Source organism: Vulpes lagopus, chromosome 8 (genome assembly GCF_018345385.1).
Source record: "Vulpes lagopus strain Blue_001 chromosome 8, ASM1834538v1, whole genome shotgun sequence".
NCBI lineage: Eukaryota > Metazoa > Chordata > Mammalia > Carnivora > Canidae > Vulpes > Vulpes lagopus.
In genome coordinates this window covers 97,918,011-97,943,854 of record NC_054831.1, presented here as the reverse complement: position 1 = coordinate 97,943,854, position 25,844 = coordinate 97,918,011, and the positions used below count along the sequence as shown (strand labels likewise).

The window sequence follows — 25,844 nt, the reverse complement described above, 5'->3', positions numbered from 1 at the left end:
CCTTTATGAAGCAGATGCTTATGCACGCATTACCAGTGTTGTCAATAATACTGTAACATTTGCCTTCCATCCCTTTGTTGCTCAGGGAACATGTTGGGTTTCCGCACATTTAGCTTTGCCATTTACTTCACAAATCGCAGCTGTGTAGTGCTACAACTAAGTCGATTTTACTGAGAATAAAAATTGAAAAAAAAATTCTCCTAACAACCTTTCCAGTAATCATAGGCCTGAAATACTTTGGAGTGGATTTTTTTTTTTTTTTAACAACTTGGTTTCAGTACAATGATGCTTCAATAAGAATCTTCCTGCAAATTTAATTCAAAAGGGAAAGCTTTGTTGTTATTAAACACAATGGCAGTTTGTACATCTCCACATCATTATGTTGCTTCTCATTATGGTAATTCATTTGCTTCTGCTTTGTATGGATATCAAATAAAAATCACTTTCGCTCCTGGCAAGTGATTGACATTACGGAGACACTCTGGGAACCCAGCTAAGCGGTGCTTGGTGTCATAGCAAACACAATTAGCAAAATGGCATCCAGAGTGGCTTTATGGAGTTGCCCTGTGGTGAGTCTCTGCGTTTTCTATTTAGCAGGGCTGTAGGTTACTAGGCTTTGCCGTGTGCCTTCTCTGTTTTCATCTTTGTACCATTTTCTATGCAAGTGGAACAGCGTGAAGACTTTGCATGAATTTTACTTTCTCTCTCTCTCTCTCTCTTTTTTTTTTTTTCTGAATGGCTCTTCCTCAGGATTTGCTGGGCTTGGAGAGTACTCTGCTTTCTTAGGAGCCCACATTTCTCTATAGAAGGGTCAGTGATAGTGCCACCAAACATCCACTCTGATATCCCTGTGGATTTCTTTTTCTCATTTTTTTTGTTGCTCTCTCTTGCCACTTGTCGACTATTTGAGAGATACTGAGTTTTGCATGAAGTTAAAAAATAACTTTAAAGGTCATTACTAATTACCTTTATACTGAAAAAGAAAACAATTTATACTCTTCTGTGGATAACTCTGAGGAGAGGCCTCAACTATGGCTTGAGGTCCCTCAGTCAATGATTATCATAAATGGGATTGACAGCACCTCCTGCCTTTTTGAGCTGAAAGACAGGCACAGCTTTTGGTCAAGCCATGAAGTGAAAGATCTGGATTGAGTTGGAGTGCCCTCCAGCCCTGTGTCCTCCAGAGCCACTGCCAGGGCTTTCCAGATTAACATAACTCACACCATGATGGAAATATAAAAGGTGCTTTCTGGAAGGGCCATAAAGGTCTCAGAAACCCAGCAGAATGTGGGAGGAGGAGAGGTGGCAAGAATCTGTCCTCCTGTCCTACGTAATGGAAGGACTGAAAGACCTATGCCTCTGGATGCTCTTTTTCCCCAACTCTATTTCCTTCCATCCCCTCTCTTTGGAATTTTCTAGTTCGGTGCCTCCAGCCCCTTCCTGGAGCAATTTTTACTCCTCTTCCACATAAGAGAAGAATGTCCAGGCCTGTCCACTCAACATCCTTTATATTTCACACCCTTGAGAGTCTCGGGCTTTGAGTGGATGACATGGCACCTCTTCCTCTTTTGTTCATTGCCAGCCACATGGGCCTCTGCCCCATAAGTTGAGGTCACTGGGCTTCCAAGTTAGACTTCCCAGGAGCAAGAACTTCCTCACTAATATTCCTAATAATCCAGCCCAACCTGCCAAGTCTAGCATTGATGTTTTTGACGTTCATACTGTTTAGTTTTAGAAGGAGAAGCTTATTTTTCTTGTTAGCATGACTTTCACCTTTTTCACTTTAAAATCATAACCCCTGGCTTTTCTGTACTAGGAAACATTTGACATTTTCATGGTTTATTTAACAAGGGTCACCATGCTATTTCTAAATGGCTTTCTCTTTCTCATACAATGGTACCAATACTGATTATATTATTTATTATCTCAAATCTTTTACCTCCTATAGAAAGTCAACATGGGTTCCAGTTTATCAAATCCTAATGGTGTCAACTTTTATTTTTTATTATTATTTTTTTTTTAATTTTTTTTTTTTTTTTTTTTTATGATAGTCACAGAGAGAGAGAGAGAGGCAGAGACACAGGTGGAGGGAGAAGCAGGCTCCATGCACCGGGAGCCTGATGTGGGATTCGATCCCGGGTCTCCAGGATCGCGCCCTGGGCCAAAGGCAGGCGCCAAACCGCTGCGCCACCCAGGGATCCCTATTTTTTATTATTTTATTTTATTTTATTTTATTTTTTTTTAAATTTTTATTTATTTATGATAGTCACACACAGAGAGAGAGAGAGAGAGGCAGAGACACAGGCAGAGGGAGAAGCAGGCTCCATGCACCAGGAGCCCGACGTGGGATTCGATCCCGGGTCTCCAGGATCGCGCCCTGGGCCAAAGGCAGGCGCCAAACCGCTGCGCCACCCAGGGATCCCTTTTTTATTATTTTAAAAAGATTTTATTTATTTATTCATGAGAGATACAGAGAGAGGCAGAGATACAGGCAGAGGGAGAAGCAGGATCCCTGTGGGGAGCCCAATGTGGGACTTGATCCTGGGACCCTAGGATCATGCCCTGAGTTGAAGGCAGACGTTCAACCACTGAGTCACCCAGGCATCCTTGGTGTCAACTTTTAAACTTCAATATAAAAATGAAATGTTGGGGGATGCCCAGGTGGCTCAGTGGTTGACCATCTGCCTTTGGCTCAGGGCGTGATCCCGGATTCCCAGGATCGAGTCCCACATCAGGCTTCTTGCATGGAGCCTGCTTCTCCCTCTGCCTGTGTCTCTGCCTCTCTTCCTGTGTCTCTCATGAATAAATACATAAAATCTTTGAAAAAAATAAAAATGAAATGTTGAAATGGCATCGGAGGGCAACTATTTATCCCTGACATTCCCCTATCCCTACTGGCAGAGAAATCTATGAAACACGTTGCGTATTTCCAAGGGAGAAGAGCGTAAGGATTGGAGATAGGATTTAAAAATTATTTTTAATTTGTAATTTTAAAAAAAGATTTTATTTACTTATTTATTTGACACAGAGAGAGAGTGAGAGAGCACAAGCAGGGGGAGGAGCAGAGTGAAAGGAAGAAGCAGACTCCCCACTGAGCAGGGAGCTCGACGTAGGACTTGATCGAAGGATATGGGGATCATGAACTTAACTGAAGGCAGATGCTCAGCTGATTGAGCCACCCAAGCACATAAGAAGATAACTTTTATCAATTCTTGATAGACCTGCATGCAGTTCTTGTCACCATTTTGAGTTTTGAGGCTCTTCTGTATCAGGGGTTGAGATTTCTCCAAGCTATGAAGAAGGAAGTGTCTTACAGATGATACTGGACATAAACAGCAATCCTCACTTGAGGTCTCGTGCTGCTGAGAGTGCTAGGGTGCCAATATGGACCTCAGGCTATCTCTTTTTTGGTACAAACATTATTTGTACATTGTAAAAATAAATTTGAATTTCTATAAAGCAGCCTTCTTAAAAAATATTAAATAGGAATTGAAATTTTCGCATGTATGCCCTTTATACCTCTCACATGCATCCATTTCTCTCTGTGCCCAGTGCACCTCCAATCTCCACTTATTTTTGCTGCCACCACACTAGTTTAGGCCATCACTGTTCTTCCCTGGATTAATGCCTTTAGTCTTTCTCCTCAAATATTTTTCTCACATGTCTTTTACAGAGATTATTCTAAGAAGAGTATTGCATCATGGTACATGGTTGTTTAAAGTCCTTTAAGCTCTCTGGTTGCTCATCAGATGAATTTCAAACCTTTTTAGCAAGAAATAATTCTTGAGAGCTTGTTTGGAGGTTCTAGCAGGGGAGCGCAGCTACTCGTATACCCTTGACCGAAGAACGGTCCTCCTCTATCGGGGATGGTCGTCCTCTTCGACCGAGCTTGCAGCTTCGGGAGGGACGCACATGGAGCGGTGAGGGAGGAAGGGGACACCCGCCTAGCCAGCCAGATCAGCCGAATCAACCCTGGCGATCAATGGGGTGACAGATGTCGCAGCCAGATCGCCCTCACATCCGCAAGAAATAATTCTTAAGATCATGAGGGCCAAAAACATGGCTATCTTCTCATATCATGTGTTTTTGAGCCCAGCACATGAACTATAAATAGGAGGACTTAGTAAATTTTTACTAAGTCCAAAGTAACTCCAAAGTAACTTTAGCTCTCTCGGGGTGACTCCCTTACAGAAAGTGACTCAAGCATCCAAGTCATTTATATCTGGAAAATTTAATTTCTGCAGCCACTGTGGCAGAGGAAAAGAGAGATGGAGTGTTGTGCAAGCACTTTTCACTATCTCAACCAAGAAGACCACATGGAGAGCCCACTGGCCAGACTAGAGGGATGGTCCCTAGCCTAACTACAAGGGAGTCTGGGAAATGTTATCGTTTTGCTTGCCCAGGAAGAGGAAAATGAAGTAGAACCTGGTGACTATGTAGCATTGTATCTGTCACAGAGTTAATTAGGAATGAACAACCCAGACTTTTGGGAAATGTGCAGTCTGTATTGTGATAGTCCAATCTGAGCCATGGAGGTTGGATGTCAACTTGTGAGTGGGTGTGAATGATTCCCCTAAAGGCCCTGGCTATTTCTATCATCAGTCATGCTGGTAAAAGAAGAATAGGCCTTAAATTTGGGGTAGAAAAGGACCATTTTCACTATCTGCATCAGAGGTCATTACCTATGACTATGGGGTAAAGTGGTCTAGAGATTCTCATTAAAGGTGGTAGAAAGAAGGGTACAAGATGGGTCAATCTCACCATTACACTACAGTCACCTGAGATCAGGCAAGGCACTCTGAAGTTGGCTTTAGGGTTTGTGAGCATTAGGAGCTACAACAGTAATGGAAGAATAGATCATACTGAGCACTCACTTCTATATATGCCAAACTTTTACTCTATCTTTGGCCAACACCACTGACTGATCTTGCCTGTGCCTGTAAGGCAAAGAGAACAGTGGTCATACTCAGATCTGTGCATAGTGCACAGCATGAGGTGGTACATTCTGTGATGACATAGGAGACATGAAGGCTCTGGTATTGAATGGTTTCCAGGCCAGAGTGGGTAAAAGGCCAAAGCGACAGCTAGAACTGATTTGTAAAACATGCAAGAATGGTCTAAAGAATCCCAGTGGTTACTGTTTCTTGGATTGAGGGATAACCTACAGAACGTTCTGTCTTCCTTTCACTGTAGCATTTGAGAGCCTGGGGTCACTATGGGGGAAGACATGAAAAGAAATATGACCTTAGTTTGTAACTTGGTTGGTAAAGTGGGACATTTAAGTTACAAATACAGGGCACATGAGTACTTCACAGCCTGTGCTGACATACATTAGCCCTGACTTTGCTCCTCTGATAATATAAATTACACTTAGCAAAACAGATAGAAGAGCACTTTGCAAGAAAAGTTAAATAATGTTATTCATCATGGTTAATGATAAATAGTACCCACAACAAGAATGACAGCAAACTTGCCATGACAATAACAAACACTGCAAACTTATTTGTTCTTGATATTTTCTGGATGCCCACTTCTCTTATTTTAATCTTTGTTTTGCTTTTAAAATTATCCCACTCATTTTAGTGTCAACTTTAGTTGCTGCATTCATCAACTTGGAAAGCTTGCAGCCTTGGACAAAAGTGTCATTTGATGTGTTTGATATATTCAGCTCTACATCAGTAATCTATTTGCAAAATTGTCCAATTTGAAAGTGACACATTTGATTCACTTGACTTTCCTTTCTCTCGCACAGTAAAATTTGAAGGAATTCAAGAGGTGTCGGGCACTAGTCACCAAGGAGAAAGGACAATAAAGGGATGTGTAAAGTACTCCAGAGAAAATTGTTGTGTGTCATTAGTAGTTGAACAAAATAAAGAGCCCTGTGAAGTTGAGCTTCTCTAAATAAAAGACAATGACATCTGGAGGGGAATGAGATCTGTTTAAGTTTGTTTGTTTGTTTGTTTCTTTTTTTTTTTAGGTTGCACGCCCAGCATGGAGTCCAACAACAGGGCTCAAACTCATGACTGTGAGATCAAGACCTGCGCAGAGATCAGGAATGGGATCCTCAACTGACTAAGCCACCCAGGCATCCCTCTTAAGTTTTTGATGTTAAACAGCTGACTCAAATTTTTCAACTTTTTCACATAATTGATTCTAATTGCTTAAGTATGCTTAAGTAGGAAATTTAAGAGTAAATTTAACATAAAAGTATAGAAAAACAAACAAAAATAATTACTCAGAATCCTGCCACCAAAGAGAACTATTATTGTAACTTCGGTATAATTCTTTTTATTTTTTTTGCAATGTGTACGTACATTGCTATTGTTGCAAAAAGGAAATAATGTTTTACCTAAAATGGAAATCCTTATTTTAAGAAGCATGGTTGCAGGCTGAACTCCCACTGGAAATTCATGATCTAATGTTGCTCGATATCCACTGAATCTCTCTAGTGTAAAGCATTATCAAACTTAAAGGAGACCCCATCTTAGCTTCAAAAAAGCTTATTAGGATCTGAGGAAGGAATTAAGGCAAATACATGATCAGTTAGATCAAGGAGTACTTACTGAGTAATTGTGATATGACTGTGTCAGGTGACAAACTGTGGGTATGAATGAATAAATACATGGATCCTGCCTTCAAAGTCCTTATAGTCTCACAGAAGACACAGGACGTGCCTTACACATGATATAGTAAGTAAAGATCCTAACCATCCTTACAAACCATAAGTACCGCAGGAGCTCAGAGGAGGGAGCAATCATCACTGGCTGAAGCCATAAGGAGCACTTTATTGGAGAGGCGATTTGTGAGCTGAATCCTTTTAGGACAGAGGGGATTTGGAAAGAAAACAGTGAATGAGGTGAATGAGGTGACAGAGCACCTCAGCCAAATGCCCCCAGGGCAGCCTCGCAGGGGGCTGTGGACCAGGATGAGGTGGGGAGAACAGGCTAGCCCGGATGGTACGAACAGAGAAGGGAGTTTCAGTCAAGATGGTCCAAGGTCAATGTTTCTTCTCTATTGTCCACCCCCAGGTTCCAGAAGAATGCGTTTCTTTTTTGAACCTGGATCCCAGCAGATTTCACTAGTAAACTCTTCTTTCTAAGATAGCCTTATTTCTTAAAAGGAACAGAATGATTTTCTTTCAGAATGTTTCATGGACTCACTGAGGCCCATAAGGAACCACAAGGATCGTTGAAGTCTAGTCCCATAACTTACTTTTGATTTGCAATATTTTTTCTTTCCTTATATAAGTTAATTCCAGTAAATGGAATACCTAGTGATACTCAGTTATCAAAGACTTGGTTTTTTTTTAGCCGATTCAGAAGACAGACTCACACCATTATAAACATGTGATGAGAACACATGACTGGAACTCTTCTAGAATGAACAGTAAGGAAGAGCAGGGATGTTAGATTTCATCACTGTTCAGCTGTGTGACCTTGGATAAATTACTTAATGTCTTTGGGCTTCAGCTTTCTTACTGGCACGCCAGAGCAGGGGGACAGGGGATGGGGGGGAGATCCCCCCTCCCATCCTTGCCTGGGGTTAGTGTGAGAATTAACTGAGATACATATGTAATAAGATTTCTAGGGTGAGAAATGTGCTTAGTTACTGCTAGCAAGTACTATTACAGAGAATAGGGAGCTGACTTTCTCGAGGCCTGCTCTGGGGTTACTCAAGGATTAGAACCGGGTGTAACGTGTGGCAATTTGAATGTGCTGCAGATGCTTTAAATGGTGTTTGGGACGGAATTGACATAACCTCTTAATGACTAAGCATTAAGCTCGTGAACATAAACACCCTGAATTCAGAACCTATTAGATGGTCAAGGAAACTCAACCACTTTCAAAGCATTTAAAAAAAAAATCTTTTAGTATGAGAAGTGTTTATTTTTCATCTTCATGATTACAATAGGGAGACATTTTGAGGTTACACCCTAATGAGAATTTATAGCATTTGTTTATGTGGCAGATTAAGGGAAGATTTTTAAAAAGTACCTGTTAGATAGTAGATTAATTTTTTGGAAATTTAAAACTTACTATGTGTTATTATTCAGACCAAAGACCAGTCCACCAAGGCAGAGGTGAACTGCAGAATTGTATTTTCTGGACTCTGTGCCTTTGGAGAAGCTCTTCTATTTGCCTGGATACCATCTGCATCGCTACCAAATTTTTGCAAAGATATGGTTAACTTCTGTTTATTTTTCAGGGGGCTTTTCTGCTTCCCCAAATCTTGGTTTAGGGTCTTATCCTACCTGTCTTTACAGCATTTAATCCCTTCATAGTGTTCCCCTTTCACATTTATGGAAGCTAAATAGTGGGAATGTGTCTGAACAGTATAAACTGTTTATACACTTATACTCTAAATATTTAGTAAAAAAGGCTTTTAGCTAAAAAAAAAGGATGCTCTTCTCCCCAAAGACCCAGGTGTCTCTTAGCTTTTAGTAAAATGTAACTTCTGCAGCTTAAAAATAGGTAAGATCAAAATGTTCCAGGCAGTTTCATCAAGCCTTATTCCTATTCCTTCAGAAGTCGGCTTTTTGAGTCCGACAGCAGTACAGGTTCCAGATGGTCTGTATGATTCAAGTAACTCATGCGCATCATACAACAAAACCTAAAAAACGTATTTGAAAATGTGTTCTATGGACCTTACCCAGAAACCCTTTGGCCAGACCAAGTCTGATGATTTAGATTTCTTTCTCCACTGCTGAGTCAACAATGTCCACTTATCAACCACTACAGCGGGAGTAGGAAAGGTGCTTCCATGGGCTCTGTGGGTTCCTTATGGGTCTGTGGGTTCCAAGAGGGGAGGGGCTGTACTATGTCTAGATCCTCTGAGCTCAGTACAAGGCCTATTATTACACAGGAGGGGCTCACAGATATTTGCTGAATGAAAGAATGGAGGACTCCTCAGTAAGGGCTGGGGTGGTCCTCTAAATCTAAGCCCAAATTATTAGAGGCTGAGAGCTGACTTCCTCTTTCTCTTTTTTAAAGTTAGGAAAGGTTCAGGCTTGGGATATTATCATCACTCAGTCGCTTCTCTTGGAGGGGAGGACATCTGTCTGCCCTGACCAGAAGAGATTTGGCTAAGAAACTCTTTTTAATGCTACCGAGGAAAACACACACACACACACACACACACACACACACACACACACACACACAAACGGTTCCTTCTGTATCAGAACTATACTTTAGGTTTAAGACCTTCTGAGATTGTCCTTTTTTCCTTAGAGAAAAGGTGCTTAATTTTTATCAGATTCTCAGATTCTATGACCCGCAAAGGGATAAGAATAATTGCTTCAGAGTCTTCCTTAAAATGGGCTCAGAGGGATCCCTTTTGATATTGTCACCAGGTAAAAAACAGTGAAGATGCCACTGTTGGAATATTTTATTTTCTATTTTATTTTCCTCCACGGGCCAGTGCCATCTCTGTGCCTGTTTGCCTTGCCAAATAGAGGTCTGGTGGATGTAAATTAACTTTCTTCTTAATTTTATAGTAGAGGTCAATGGCCTGCTTACTTGTCCTGCTTCACCTCCCCCCTTCTAATAACTTCCCTACTCACAAGTGAGAATTAGGATTCTTATTTTTATCACATAGAAGCTTGATGCTTCAGCAACTGAACTACCCTTTCAAAGGCTTGGTTTCTTCATATCTGAATATAATGTTCCTCTCCTCTTAGTATAATGTTCTTAGTTCACAGGGTTGTTCGTTCATTCATTTATTCACAATGGAGGGTCTAGTATGTACCAGGTAGTTGTTCTGGTGGTGAATGGAACAAAGGAGTGAACATTCTAAGGGAAGGCATCAGATGACGAACGAATAGGACAACAGGATATTAGTCACTGATGACTGCTATGTAAAGAATTCAAATAGAAGGATAGAGAGTGACCGGGTGGCTAGTTTAGACTGAGCCATCATGGAGTTCTTCTCTGAGGGGGTGACATTTAGGGTCTAAAGATCAAAGCAGAGGGAGTAGCAAGTGCCACAGGGCCCAGGCAAGCATGGGCTTAATGTGTCTGCAGAATGTCAGTGTGTGTGGCTGGTGGGATCCCAGAGGTTAGCAGGCTTGGCTTTGAAAGTCACTGTAAGGAGCTTGGAGTAGATTTTAAGTACAGTGGGAGCCTTTTGGAAGCGTTTTAAGCAGGGGAGTGCTGTGCTCTAAAATACTTTGTACAAGATCACTCCAGCTGCTGTGTGGAGAATAAATTGTAAAGACTGAAGGATGAAAGCCAGGAAACTAATTAGGAGGCCACTCTAGCAGGCCCAGCTCTAGATGATGGTGGCTTGGACGGGGGTGGAGGTGTACAGACAGAGAACAGTGGAGGCCTGGAGGCATGTGTGCGAAGCACCAGTGCCCATGCTCCGTGCATGGTGAGCACTCAATAAAATCTAGCTATTATCCTCCTCATCGTTATTATTATTGGCTTGGTAAAATGAAATGGGACCAAGCAATGGGTCAACATAACAATAGTTTTAAGAATATTACTAAAGTTAGAGCAAATTTGGTCAGATGGACCAAATCTTGTTTGTATACAGCAATTTTATTAATGTTATTTTCCTGATCCTGTTTTAGATGCAGTGTTTTCAATATTTTTCTCTCTGTGTTTTAAGAAGAAATCCATCATTTACTTCTTTCAGGACACACTGTTTAGTCATTTTGTAGTGAAAGAATCCTGATTATCTTCGAATGACAGATGTGAAAGAGTGAATTCTAAGTTGTGTGGAAGAGGTAATATATTGCATTGCTCTGGAATTTATTATGAGCAAGGAGTTGGAAAAAATTAGGGAGTTAACATCCAGGAAGAAAGCAAAACTTTAAAAATGACACAGACAGATTAATATATTTATGCATACATGTCATGCAGTCTGGTGCCAGAAAAGCCAAATGAAGAAGTAATGTTCTGAAAACAACTCACAATTACTGAGACTACTAAGCTTGGAGGCAGCAAAATAGGAAGACTAGTGACATTCATACATCTACAGTTGCTATGGGGTTACTTAAAGTTATGAGAGAGAGAGAATGAACTATTCTTTTTCTTTTTTCCCTTTTTTCAGAGGTGAGTCTTGGGATCTATGCTTTAACAAATGCACATACCTCTTCAGCCTACCCTTATCAGGCAAACTTGTATTTACAAGCGAAATTATTCTGAGACACAGAAGTCTTAAATGAAAGACAGACATCGCAATCCCTTAAGGTCATGCTGATCTCTTCAAATGTTAGAATTCGCTAGAGTGAGGTTGGCTTTTCAGCTAAGTGACCCCCATCACTTTAGAGTAATCCCTGTAATAAGTATAAATGTAGCAACACATTCCAAGAAAAACATGAAGCTCTAAGTGATATTCTACTAGGCCAGAGAGTTTGTTTTCAAAATGTGGACACCAATATTCTCTAAGCAGTGTGGTTTCTAGATATGCTAAAACAGTTATTCAAGCATTCTGAGTATCCACAGTGAGACAACAATTTTGTCAGTAAATTTCTTTCTATCTTCAAAATTCTTCTATTTGCTTTTTTTTTTTTTTTTGTGGTGGGGGCTTTCGCATGATAAAAGTAAAAGTTTTCTGTCTATCACTAGTATAACAAAGAGACGCTATGATCATTAGAGATACCCCTTGTATATGAACAACAAAAAAAATCATCTAAAACACAAACAAAAAACAGTACTCCCAAAAGTATGCTCTGTGGATCATCAGTTCTTCAAGACATCACTTGAAAGGAATCTTAGACACAGTGACTCAGTATTTCCCTCTTTGATCTACTTGAGCCCCACATTAAGCCTGCTCTGCCACTATGTGGCATGACCTCTTCAAGGTCATGGCCAGCAACAATCTCATTAAAACAATATAAGAAAGTCAGCAGAACAAATACAGAACTATAGCTGCAGCTGGTCCCCAGGCTGTAACCCATACTTACAATCTCCCTCCTCTAATACCCATTCTAGATTTCTTCTACCCTTGGCCGTCACTTTTGCCACTTTAGATTGCTTACCTGATGGAATAACCCAGACTTTTATCTCTGGGAGTCTGACTCCCCGGTTACAATGCCTTTGTGATGGCCATTCCATCATTACCTTCAGGAGTGGAAGCACCAAGGGATACCTCAGTGAATGTCCTGAGTCTCAGGTATATTCCTCCCTGCCCCCATTATGTAACAGTGACCCTAGCACCTCATAATAATTAAGGAAGATTTCTCCCAACAATACAATAACTCCTTCTTCTGATTGTGGTCCACAGGCATGAAGAGCCCTGCATAACTAGGTAGCAGGTGTGGGTTTAGGTTCAGTGGATCCCTTACCTTACCATGTTCCTTGGTGGAAGGGTAGTCCCACTGAGAATCAGGACCTCTAATCCAGCAGAACCTAAATCACAGAAATGGGAAACACAAATATGAAGTGAGTTATTGGGAGCAATGAGGACAAGTACCAATTCTGCTTCCATCCCTTCATCCCTTAGAATCATATATTTTAGCTAGTGGGGAGCAGTACCACGTATCAGCTATTGGCTCAGTACATCTGAAAGAGCTCCCCAACCTGGAGGGTTTTGTCTCTGAACTTCTATTGCATCGGAATCTTTAATAGGTCATTCCAACATTCTATCAGATCTGCTGCTTCTGGATACATTGGCCTATGGTAGGATGAATGGACCCTGTGGTCAAGTACCTTTTCCATTGACACACATCCTTTCATCAAACTCTGCAACTCTGCAAACTCTGTCCTTTCATCAAAGGCAATGTTATGCAGGATCCTGTGAAGATCAACCAGGAATTCTGAAAGTCCTCAGATAGTGGGCAGGGAAGGCAAACACCTATAGAGGAGATTTCATTTCTTTTCTCTCCAGGATGGAATGTCTCAAGACATGGAGAGTGGCACTAACATCTATATTTTTACCTAAGGTATGAGATTGCTTCTAAGTTAAGCTTTCTATTTAATTGATTAACTTGTTTATTGTTTTACAGCTACGGAATGCCTATAATGTATTAAACTTTCACATTTTATGGAAAAATATTTACATTACACAATAGATTTCTGTCCCTAACATTCAGGCTCCAATGATGACACAAGCACATTCATGTATTTTGTGCATTTTATATTTTCAAGGGTCCTGTTTTTACATCAAGTCACCCTAGGACATAGAAGATCTGATGCGCATACAACAAAGAATTTGTTTTGTTGTTGTCTGGTGGAACTAATTAAATACATGGATGGACAAACAAGTCAAATCTGTGTGCTCTTGTAATTCATCCAAGAAATCCCAAGAGACTGAGAATACTGATATCTTAATTGCTATCAATCACCCTGGCTCTCCCAGATCTAGGTAAATAATAAACATAATGCAAACACTTTTTGGCATATTGTTCTTAGACTGACAACCCAAAATTTTGTGTGTGTGTTGTATTCCTATGTCTAAAAATACCCAACAAACTTAGCACTAAGTGGATCTGTTCTACAGGCGTAAAAGTAAGGAAGAAACACTGATGATAACATGGCATTCAGGGTTCAGCCTGCAGAAATCAAGATGCTGGCTGTACTGTTCCCCAGAGAGACCCATGTGGGCAGGTACATGCACAGCTGTTTCACACGGGAGGTAGAATGGGTGTTGATTTAAAGATACACAACATCAGGTAGGTTTCTTTCCTGAATTCACTTTTGGGGGATTGAGTGTACAAAAGGTGTTCTCTAAGTTAAGAAGCTCCAAGCTTTACTGATCACACTGAGGCCTTTAGGGTAGAAAGTGAGGCTAGACTTATGGAGATACAGTGGTATTTCTGCTGGCCACCTTGCTTCAAACCAATTAAATTAACCTCTCTGCCTCAGTTTCCTCATCTGTAAAATGGGAACAACAATAGGAACCTTCCTCACAAGGTGGTTATAGGAATTTAATAAATTAATACACGTACAGTACTTAGAATACTACCTTGCTCATAGTAAGCATTCAGTGAGTGTAAGCTGCTATCATCACCTTCACCATCATCACAATCATTATCTTTATCTCATGTGTATCCTCCCTGGTATGAAAGTAAATTGAATTTTAATAACTATGACTCTATTTGACTTGTACTCCAACAGAATGAAGGAGTTCAGATCACCTAAAGTGATCAAGACTTCCCATAAATGATTTTTGTAATTATTAACCACTTTTCTTGTATACTTTTCTTAATACTATTCCTGAGAGAAGGTGTTATGGGTTGAATTCCATCCTCAGAAAGATATGTTGGAAATCTTGACTACTTTCATCTCAGAAGATAATCTTATTTAGAAATAGGGTCATTGCAGATGTAATTAGTTAACTGAAGTCATGCTGGAACAGAATGGACCCCTAATCCAATGTGACTGTGTCCTTATAAGTAGAGAGAAATTTGGACATAAGAATGCGGAGGGATGCCTGGGTGGCTCAGTGGTTGAGCATCTGCCTTCAGCCCAGGGTGTGATCCTGGAGACCTGAGATCGAGTCCCACGTTTGGCTCCCTGCATGGAGCCTGCATCTCCCTCTGCCTGTGTCTCTGCCTCTCTCTCTCTCTCTCTCTCTCTCTCTGTCTCTCATGAATAAATAAATAAAATCTTAAAAAAAAAACCTCACAGGTGGAAGATAATATGAAGACACACTAGACAAGATGGCCATGTGATGATGGACGCAGATTGAAATGATGCATCTCCAAGTCAGAGGATGCCAAGGATTGCTGGCAGGCACAGAAGCCTGGGAGTATTCTTTTCTACAAGTTTCAAGGTAGCATGAATTTTCTGATATCTTGATTTTGGACCTCGAGCCTCCAAAACTGTGGAACAATGTATTTCTGTTGTGTTAAGCTACACAGTTTGTGGTACTTTGTTATGGTAGCCCTAGGAAATAAATACAGAAGGGAATGGGAAAAAATGCCATTGAGGGGATAACATATCATTTGGACTTAACCAAACAGGTCACTGGAAGTTTAAGGTGATGTTCAAATGTGTAAGTTGTCACGTTATGTACTCTCTGACTATTTTGACAAAATGCTACCAATCTAATCTTTTCCCCCCTCTAATTCTAATCTATTTCCAAGATCTGCTTTCTGTAGGAAGGTTTTCCTTGCCCTGTATAAGTGATAGGCTTATGGTCATATGTGCTTTCCTATCAGACATTTGAACACACCTCCTCAAATTCTGTGCCTTATCAGTTCATTTGTTCATTCTTTCATTCATGGGTGTTTGTTGTTTATACAAGACAGCTAAGTGCCAAAGGAACAAATACCCTGTTTACATTGCCCAGAGTCATGACCATTCCCGCTCCTGTGGGTCTTTAGAAAAGGGGACATTCCTGGTCCTCTGTGATCTTTCCCCATCATGATTCTTCCCTTCTCTCCCTCACTCAACTCTAATATAATTTATCTTCAGAGCAAAGGCAGCCTCTCTTTGCTGTAGACATCAACTAGATTCTGCACCCCCCCAATATAGATACTATTTTCCTAGTTCTAAAAACAGCTATTGGACACATATCATTTGTCAGAGCGAGTCTAATCTTTCCACAGTTATCATCTCACATCCAGGGTAGCCAGGCCAAGATTTATTTTCAAATACTTTTGTCCTGATGACCTGGAAAATCCTTCCAGAATCACAAGTCCTATTTTTACTTTGCACAAATGACCATAGAGTCAACTTCAAAATTCCACAGATGCCTAACCTGAAAGTAATGGAAGAAAGAAGCAAAATTTATAAAAGTATCTAGAACTCATTAGCTAATTTTCTTCCCTTGAGCCATGATTGCTATCCCTCGGTTCTATAGGATGGTAAAGTTTTGTCCAAGTCAGCAGGCATGTGTGTGTGTGTGTGTTTTTTTTTTTTTCATAACTGTTTCCAAAAATACATTCTTTAGAAAACTTGAGGTACATCATTTTCTTCAGTAAAAATGAATGACCGCTTATCCTCCTTATTCCACTGTGCTGTTTTGTAATGCATATTAAATACAAAAGTAGCTTTAAAAATATGCAGTGTGCTTTTTCAGAGGTCTCAAGCAAGGGCATGAACAAGCACACGTGCTTATGCATCAAGCAGGATCCTGCTTTGGATATTTTTAAAAAAGAGCTGTTAGAGTAGCTTTAGTTTCTTCTGGTCCTTGATTAAATCTTGATTAAAATCAGTGCTGCAGTTGTAGAATGGGAAGCAGTCTTCTCTTTCCTTTCCCCGCTGTAGGTAACATCACTTGATTGCTTGAGACAGTTAAAGGTGCTTTGGTAGTAGAAGGACAACAAGATTAATGGGCAGGCATTTCCATAGTAACAGCAAAGCACTCTGGGAGACAGAGCCATTTGGGGGCGGAGCTACATATGCCAGGATTTCGGCTCCCATGGCAACAGCAGAATGTGGGGTGGGGATGAACAGGCTACAAAACTTAGCAAAGGTCCATTTAGTGGAGACAATATATAATCAGAGTTGTCATCTATTTTAAAACCCAAAGTTAAATAAATCAAATTTGAGACCACAAGCTGATGCAAAACATTTAAAATACACTGTATATCCACTGAAAATTTCTGAAGCATAAGCACAAACAGTTCAAGAACTATCCAATTGTGACGACTTGTTAGTTTAAAAAAATCCAATTACCAAGATTTTTGTCCCAGAGTAGTTGCAGAAAATTACACAATTAGAGCAATTTTTCTCAGCTGCTCCACTACAGGAAACTCAAGTAATTATACAAAAATAGTGTAAAATAGTTTTCACAACTGTAACTTAGATTTCTGCTTTCTTTAGAATTCTGTTTTTCTCTGTAGATAACCATCTCAGTCCAAAGTGCAAGACAGACCGCAGTGAAAAGAGAAAGCAACAGCTAAAAGATGAGTAAAGAAACGAGCAAAAGGTGAGTGAATGACTAAATGGGAGAAGCTGACAAAATTCAGAAAGACCTAAGACCCGACATTCCAACAAAATGAGTAAAAGAAGTTTGACACAAAATCGTATTACTCCTACTTTTTTTAACCTCACAGTTAGTGTTTGAAGGTCTCCTTTGACCTACACAAAATTATAATGTATTCAGGGAGCTCACCATCCACTTAGGAATAAGCATTATTTTCTATCTAGGCCGTTTGAGTCATTCTACACATGAGAGGGAAGATTGGAAATCTGGTGAATTGGGGATAGGTTAATTACTAATCAGGTCCATTAAAGTAAATCTTTGTATCTGCACTTTATTAAGAATACTTGTTACCTGGAAATATTTAGCCAAATTTTACTGAATGGTAACTATGAATTTGGAAAACAGATACTAATGATTCAACCCAGTTCTATTCTTTAATTGAACTTTGAGTCCAGTAGGGTTTGGATGTCAGATGTCATTTAAGCATGTGGAGGATCTGACCCCAGTGTCTCAGAAGGAGTGATGCCTATTGCTAAGCATCCTACATCTGGAAAAGAAGCTTTGCTCACAGGAACATCTAAGGGATAGTCTCCCTAGCATCAGCACCATTAATCTGGGAGCTATCCTCCTTCCCTATCATCCATACAGTTAGTGTTATTGTTCTGTGATCCTGATTTCCTGTCTAGAGTTGACTGATCTAAGAATTGACACCTGAGTCCAGTTTGGCTAGTCACATTCATTACCCAAGATTTTGAGATTCTGGATTCAGAGTCAATCTTTCACCAGTGACTACAGTTGCAAGATGTGGAACTCTGGAACTGTGAGTGGCTGGTTTGTTTGTTTGTTTGTTTGTTTGTTTTTGTCATAAGAAGAAACCTCAAGAAAAAATAATAAAAGCACCAGAGAAGAGCAGGGACAAGAAGTGGAGACTTGATTGACATGATGTTCAAGCCCCAGTCTAGTTGTTTCTGAAGTCTAGTAGAGTCTGCATGTCCTATAACTTGAATGTATCTGCTAAATAAATCTTCCTTCCCCACCTTTTTTGCTCAAGTTAGCTCAAACTGGCTTTCTACCTCTTGCAACTCAGACTCCTAACTAATATAACAGCCTGTCCCCAAATGCTCCGAAAAACACGATAAAAGGAAAAAAGTGGAACAATTACTTAGATAGAAAACATATTCTGGGAATAAAGCAGGGACTCAAGCAATTGCAAAGTTTTACTTTGCATGAAATTCAGTGGTTTGTGAAAAAGGAAAAGGGTCTCAGAAGCCACTATGACCAGAAAATCAGCGGAAGGAACAAGACCAGCTGGAGTAAAAATGCAATGAAAATCAGGTGGTGGCATCTTTTCTACTTGTAGAGGATTATAAGAATTTGAGCAGAAATCCTAATTAAAGGTTTTAGCTTTGTGTTGCCCACTATAAGACGTGCTAGATAGGCTCTTTAAAATTTCAAGGAACATTTACACAGGAGACTAGTCCAATGTCTAAATACTAAGAACTCTCAAAAAACAAAACAAAACAAAACAAAACAGAACAAAGAACATAAAGGGGAAGCTATGATTCAGGATAATTCTTCTGGACCAAAAGACTTGAGTTTCCAGGTGGAATGGGCTGACTGAGAACCCAGCACAAAAGAAGAAAAATAGATCTTCACTGAAACGTGTTACTGGGAAATTCAGAACAATTGGGGACAAAGAAAGAATCTTAAATATTTCTAGAGAAAGGAACAGAAACAGATGTTATGCAAAGTATCAGGAATCAGAACTTCTTCTGCTAACTCAAGAGCAACTGTGTGGGAACAATGCCTTTAAAACTATTTCCAACCTAGAAATCTATATTGAGCTCAACTACCAATCACATAGAAGTGTGGAATGAATATATTTTAGATATGTAAGATCTTAAAAATGTAATTCCCACATATACTTTCTAAGGAAACTATTGAAGGAGGTATTACACTCAATGAGGGAATTAAACTAATTGAAAGAAATACACGGAAAAAGGGAAGAATATAGCAGAGGTGGGACTCTGGGGAATCCCAAGCTGATAGCTGCGCACCAGGTTGAGAGGGCCACTAGTCCATATCAAGGCATTTCCAAATTCGGTTACCTTTGTCCTGAGTCCATAGCTATCCTTCCCTCCATGTAAAGATAAGTATAGGGACTACAGTAGAAATGGATTAGTTATCTACTGCTATGTAACAAATTAACACAAACATGGAGTTCTAAAACAAAACACATTTATCATCTTCCAGTCTCCAAAGGTCCAGAGTCCAGATATAGCTTTGCTGGGTGCTCTGCTCAGTCTCACACAGCTATAAGCAAGGTATCAGCTACAATTGGGTTCTTTTCTAGAACTAGGGGCCCTTTCTCATTATTGGCAGATTTTAGGTGCTTGGGGTTATAGTACTGAAGTCTAGTTTTTTTTTTTTTTTTTTGTTGGTTGTCATCTGGGGCCACTTTAAGCTCCTAGAGGCCACCTGCAGTTTCTTACCAGATGGTCCTCTCACAATACGGCAGCTTACTTCTTAAAAACCTATAGAAGACTCTCTCCAAGAGGAACATGAAGTCTTTTATAATGTTATCTTTTCAAGGGAGTGGCTATCCCATCACCTTTGCCATATTCTATTGGCTAGAAGCAAGTCACAATTTCTGTCTACCCTCAAGAAAAGGAAAATTCGACAAGGACATGACTCATGATGGGCCACTTAGGGTGTGTCTGTCACAGGAACTATTATTTTAACTTATTAGATACAAAGTGATGACAGAACATAACTGAGATTGAAAGATAGGTGATAAGGTATTTTCTAACATGAATAGTGACATTGAAATCTGATGTTCTTCTATTTAACACATTGATAAGAATCTTCAGATGGCTGCAATGCAAGAAAAGAAAATCTACCCAAATATGAGGAATTATATAATTATATAATATGTCCTTTCACTGCACATTATGTCGTAAGAATCACCATGTTGTCTAGCATAGAAGGAAACAATCATTTGATATTGCTGTATAGTATTCCACTGCATAGAATAAGTATGGATATGCCACACTTATCTATCCACTCTATGGCTGATGAATGTTTAGTTTGTTTCTAGTTTTTGGCTTTTATGAATACCACTGTTTGTGAACACCCTTGTCCGTGGGTTTTGGTACACCTATATAACTTCTTAATCTGATAGTAACATATACATAAAAATCTATAGAAAACATAATATTTAATCGTGAAATATTGAAAGCTTCTCCTCTGACAACAGAAATGAGATAAGGCTGTATGATATTGCTTTGGCATTTTACTAGTGATTCTATGCAATACAAATGCTTAGAAAAATATTTAAAAGATAAAAGGATGAGAGAGGAAAAAAATAAACTGTCATTATTTTCAGACTGCATAATTTCTATATGGAAATTTAAAAAGTACAGATAATCTATTATGACTAATAAATGAATTTACCAAGGTCAATATGTGAGGTCGGTTGTACTTATGTTGGCAACTAACAATTAATGTGTTTAATGTTTAGAACTGGGTCAAACAAAGGGTGTATAAGACTTGTACACAAAACCTACTAAAACATACTGAGGTAAGACCAATTATCAATTCAGATATATATCTGTGGACTTAAAGATTCAATATTGTTAGGATGTCAGTTTGACTATTTGACCTATAAGTTCCATACAATCCCTACCACTGGTCCTTGGTCCCAGGTCCAACCCCTGGGAGGTTGGGTTTGAGAAGCTTACAAGCTGATTCTGAAGCTGATATAGAAATTCAAAGGGTCAAGAATAGGAATGACATACTCATCAAAGAGCAAAGGTGGAGGACATATACTACCAGATTTCAAAACACATTAGGAAACTATAGTAATTAAGTTAACAGGTGATAAAGGCAGGGGGATAAACAAACAGACCAGTAAAAGAGAATACAGAGCCCAGAAATAGACCCACACACTTTGAGTCACTTCATTTAAGACAAAGGTGCCACCACTATTCAGTGGGAGAAAACAATGTCCTTACAGTAAAAGGCATGAGAAACTAGATTTTCATATAGGGGAAAAGATGAAAATTGACCCCTTTCTCAGACTGTGCACAAAAATTAATCCAAGGTGGATCATGGCTTGGAAAGTAAAAGCTAAAACAATTAAGCTTTCAGAAGAAAACAGGAGAGCATGGCGAGGAGGAGGCAGATGTCTTAGAACAAAATGCATTAAACATGAAAAAAATGGATAAATTGGACTTCATTAAAATTAAGAACTTCTGTTCATCAAAAGCCATCATTAAAAGCATGAAAAAGCAAGCCAAGGAACGGGAGAAGATAACTGCAATCCATACATGCAACAAAGGACTCCTTTCTCCAATATAAAAAGTGCTCCTGTGAATAAGTCACTGGTAATCCAATCAGAGAATGAGAAAGACCTGAACAGGCACTTCATCAAAAAGATGCCTTAATAGCTACTGAGCATATGAAAAGGGACTTATCATTACAAACTAAAAAGGTATTTAACAAAATTACAAATTAAAACTGCAAAACTACAACACATTCACCAGAAGCACTAAAACAAAGCAAAACAAAACAAACTAATAAGCCAACAAAATATCCCTGATGGTTCCAAGAACTGGTGAAGCGATAGAGCCACTGGAACTTTTTTCATACTCAGCTAGTGGGAGTGCAAACTTGTACACTCTTGAAAATTTACTGGGTAGTATCTAATAAAATATATGTGTGCCCAGTGACCCAGAAATTTCCCTCATAGGAATAAACCCAATAAAAATACGTACAAATGCACATCAAAATATTCTGAATTTGATCAAACTGATAGAGGGTTTGTTTTTATCCACTAAATGGATAATCCATGGATCTAATCAATAAAATCAGGGCTTGCTAGAGGTGATGTGAGTAAAGGGCCATGGAGAGCCTTGTGTATATTCAGAGGAAATCCTGCTGGTAGGGGGGGCAGCTGGAAATGGGCAAAGGCCTTCCCTTCTTACACTCCCCTGCTGGTTAAAGCTGGCGGGGAGTCATCATACCTTCCCGCTTCTGCTTGTGTGCGCATGTGTTTGCTTTCCTACCTCATTTGCAGTTCCCTAGATTCAGTTCACTCTGAAGGGCCTCAGCTCGTCGTTCTCATGACCCCTTCCTAATTGTCAAGTGCTCAGTCATAAGTGTGGCTTTGATGCTGGGAGACACCACCTTCCCCTCAAAATATTTCCTCCCTCTGTGACTCCAAGGAGCAAACTTCCCATGCAGAAGTGAGCGCCTCCGTAGTGGAGGACAGAGTAAAGTGGATTAGCAAGAACCTGCAGGGGCCCTAAGTAACTGCACTCCACTTCAAACACCGTTTGCCCACCGAGCCCTCCTTTTACCCGTGGCCTTGTATCTAAAGATTAGGCTCCCCTAGAATATTCTGAAGTGGCTACTGAAGAATCTTGTGAAGTCAAGACACAAAGAGCCATTCTGTTCTCAGAAATGCCTGCATTTATACGACTGTGAGTCTCGCACTTACATATTCTATCTCCTGCTCCCTATCCTGCTGATTTCAATCCGGCGGGACCGCCACCTGTCTTTGTGCTCTGTACCGCACATGTGCATATGGCGCATGCTAAATATAAATGCTGTTTGGCAGGATCCTTTTTTCTCTTCCTTTGTTTCTGCAAATGTAGGGAAGAAAATGTGTAATGTGTGCCCTCTCCAAAAGGAGAGAGAGAGACTTTGAGGAAGTGGAAATATCTGGACGACAAGCTACACATTTAACATATCATTTTGGCTGTGGCCGCAGGGGCAGCAGCGATGCCCACTGCTTTGTCGAAGTGGGGCTGAGGAGTTGGGAGGCACACTCTCCTTCACAGGCGTCAGGCAACTTCCTGAATTGCTAAACCATCTGATTGAACTTTCAGGGGCTGGTTTTCGAATCTTGCCAGTGCCTCCTTCTCATGTACTCAAATTAGGTCAGTCTGTGCTGCAATAACTAACAACTCAAAGCTCTCAGTGGCACGACGTAATCCATCTTTTATTTTCTATCCATGCTACGTATCCGATGTCAGTTGGCTGTTGGGATCTGCTTATCACAGTCACCCCAGCCAAGGACAGGGGAGGTTTTCTCTTGAGATGTGTCTCCACCATCACTGTGGCCATTGGGCAAAGAATATGGCAAGTCACCTTCCAGCTGTGAGAGCTTCCCCTGGAAGTGACACACTTCACTGCTGCTCCCTCTTTATTGGGCAAAGCAAGTGCCAGGCTTTGCCTGACTTCAGAGAAGAGCGGGAGGTATATCTCACAGGTACCTGATGGCAGAGAGCTGTAAATGTTTTGCTACTAGCACGAATGACTACCACGTCTCCTGCCAGAAATATGAAAAGAGCTCACAACTGCTCACGCTATATTGTTGAGGTGCCCAGGTACTGTCTAGGTGCACCAATGGTGCTGTTGAGGGAAGAGAGCAAGATACACAGGGTTGAAGCTCTTCCACAAAACAGTGCTTAAATTTTTTGAAGAAGTGTCATAACATGAAGAGACTTGCATTAGGGATAGTAAGGCGAGAGACACAGAGCACACAGATGCTTGCTCCACTTTCAGTCTCAGGAGCTGGGCCGAGGTCAGACACACACACTGTTACCTCCCAAGTAGAACAAATGTGAAAACCAGTAAAATGTTACTAGAGCCTTTAGGAGCTGACCTGCTTCCTGCTCCCTCCGGCAGGCTTCCCAGCATCCCTGTGGGCTCTGCTCTTACCAGTTGAGCCTGCTCTACTCCTTTGGCTGGTAGCAGGGCCCTTAGCCAAGCTGTGATTGCAGGGAGTGTGGTTTGTTAGATCTGAAGGACTATGAAAAGTCCCAGAGCCACTTAGCAGGTGAAGAATCATGACTATGTCTGTGCCAGCTTCGAGAGCCTAACATCTCTGGACTGATTGCAGTGAGCCTAGGAAAAACCCGAAGGAGGATTTCAGATTCAGAGGGCAGTTGAGAGGGCTTTGCCTAGTGACACTGATCATAGCTAGCAGGGGGCCACTTGAGGGGAGGAAGCCGGCTTGTTGCTTCTTATGGCCTGCCCCAGACAGATCACTTTATGTATCAGTGGAGGAGAGCTAAAGAGAAGAGCAGTTGGACTCTCTGGAGAAACCGAGGGGAGGTAGCAAGACTGATGTGACTGTCCAGCACTGCTTGGTGCAACGTGAATCTCAGCAATTTTTAGCAGGATTCTGCTAATGAATGTGGAACTGAGGGACTGGCAGCTCCATTTCCTCTGGTATTAACATTTTTTACTTTATTTTAATGAGGAAAATGAGATTCTTCTCAGTTTCCTATCACTGAACCCGGTTTGGGAGGGTATGACATTTAACAACAGTGCTTTGAAAAATATTAAGCATTATACAAATATGAGGAATTGTTGCCGTCATTATTCTGATGAAGCACACACGCAGCTTTGAATCAGCCTTAATATTGAGGGGATATTGAAGGGATTAGGAGGGGCTCTGTAACTACTGGGTAACGATCAGGATGGCCTTCATAAAAAGGGCCAACTAATCTGGCCATATTAAATCCATTTTGAGAAGCTAAATACCCAAACTCTGAGTCAATAAACTGCAAACGCAGACGTAGATCAGAAAACTTGATCATTTCACATCAGATGCAACACTTTTATAAATTATAAAATATGCCAGGTGATTAATTCTAATTCCAGAGCGTAACCCGATTATCTAATGGGTGAAAGGAGGAAATGGCTTTGGGTAGAAGTGCTCCCAAATATCTCCATACGTATGCACAGCCAGTCAAGTGGAAGGGGGACTGCCATTCTATGGTGGACTCCAGGATGGGTGCAAATGATCCAGGAGAAAAAAGAGCAAGTATCCTTCAATCAGCCCCTAAAAGCTTTGAGAAACTGCAATTCAGCCTTACTTGTTCAGATGAATTGGGGGTTTCACATCAGCATGAACTAGCATAAATTTGTAATACAAATCATTTGAAAGACATCCACTTGCACTATTTTCCAAGTATAAAGAAAGGCAAAACTAATGGATAGGAGATTGGAGACAAAAACAGGTCCACCCAAGCCTGCTGAATTACCCTGATTATTGTTTGCATGCAAATGATACTACTCTAAAACAGTTGAGTCTTATAATAAGTCTACTGTTGGCCTTTTATTTTTTAAAATACTAACTCATTTAGGGGAAGCCTTTTTTTTTTTTTTTTTAATTGTTGAAAAGAAAACACCAGTCCTGTTGAGGGAGGATACATGCGCAATTTGTGATGTGCTTGTACTGGATGGGAACCTTCAGGAGGCTTCCCTGTTTGTCTCATTGTCCTGTGTGCAGTGGGCAGAGACCACACAGCTTTGGGGAAAGCAAAACTACCCACTATTCTGGATAATAAAGCCAGATACTGATTCATTAAGGACAATTCCTCATAATTAACTAAATCTTTTACAGACATTGTTTCTTCCCCTGTTGGTAAGTTGAACTGGGGCAGTCCTAGGCAGCAAGGTAAGAGTAGATAAATCTCTTATAGAGATGACTTATCGTTCCAGCTTTTAGTTGCCTTGCTTGGCCCATCCTTTCCCTGTGTATTCTCTCTACTTTCTCTCAAACAAGTTCACAGCGAGACTTCAAGTCTCTTGAGGGCAAAGCTTAAGAGCATATTATTCATCTCTGAGATTGTGTTGTCCTTTCTAGTGTCTGTGACAGAGTAATGCCTCACTACACGATTGCTACATGAGTCAATCAATGCATCCATTGGTTAGCTATTAGGGCTGATAAATGCACATGAATAAATAAATATTGAGAGTAGATTAATGTCTTGGGCATTAAAAAGGGAATCACCCTTAAACCCAGGGGAATGACTTCTGCTTTGGATTTTAGACAGTAGAAGGGGCAGGTGAATACCTACACCCTGCGTAGGTGATGGTGATGGACTTCCACTCATGTAGGTACAAGCTTTCTCTAAAAATAACAGCAGCAGCAACTACTACTACCAGTTATTAAGGACCTACTATGTGCCAAATGTGTGATATACCAACACTTCATGTGATCATCA

At 40.4% G+C, this 25,844-nt stretch overlaps 1 long non-coding RNA gene across 1 annotated transcript in view; it reads right to left on the bottom strand.

The window, feature by feature from the left end:
* LOC121497159 overlaps positions 1–25,844 on the bottom strand; it is a 312,796-nt gene that overhangs the window by 13,969 nt on the left and 272,983 nt on the right. Inside the window, exon 11 of the long non-coding RNA XR_005989418.1 lies at positions 12,293–12,356. This is a non-coding gene — a long non-coding RNA (uncharacterized LOC121497159). The remainder of the gene's footprint in view (positions 1–12,292; positions 12,357–25,844) is intronic.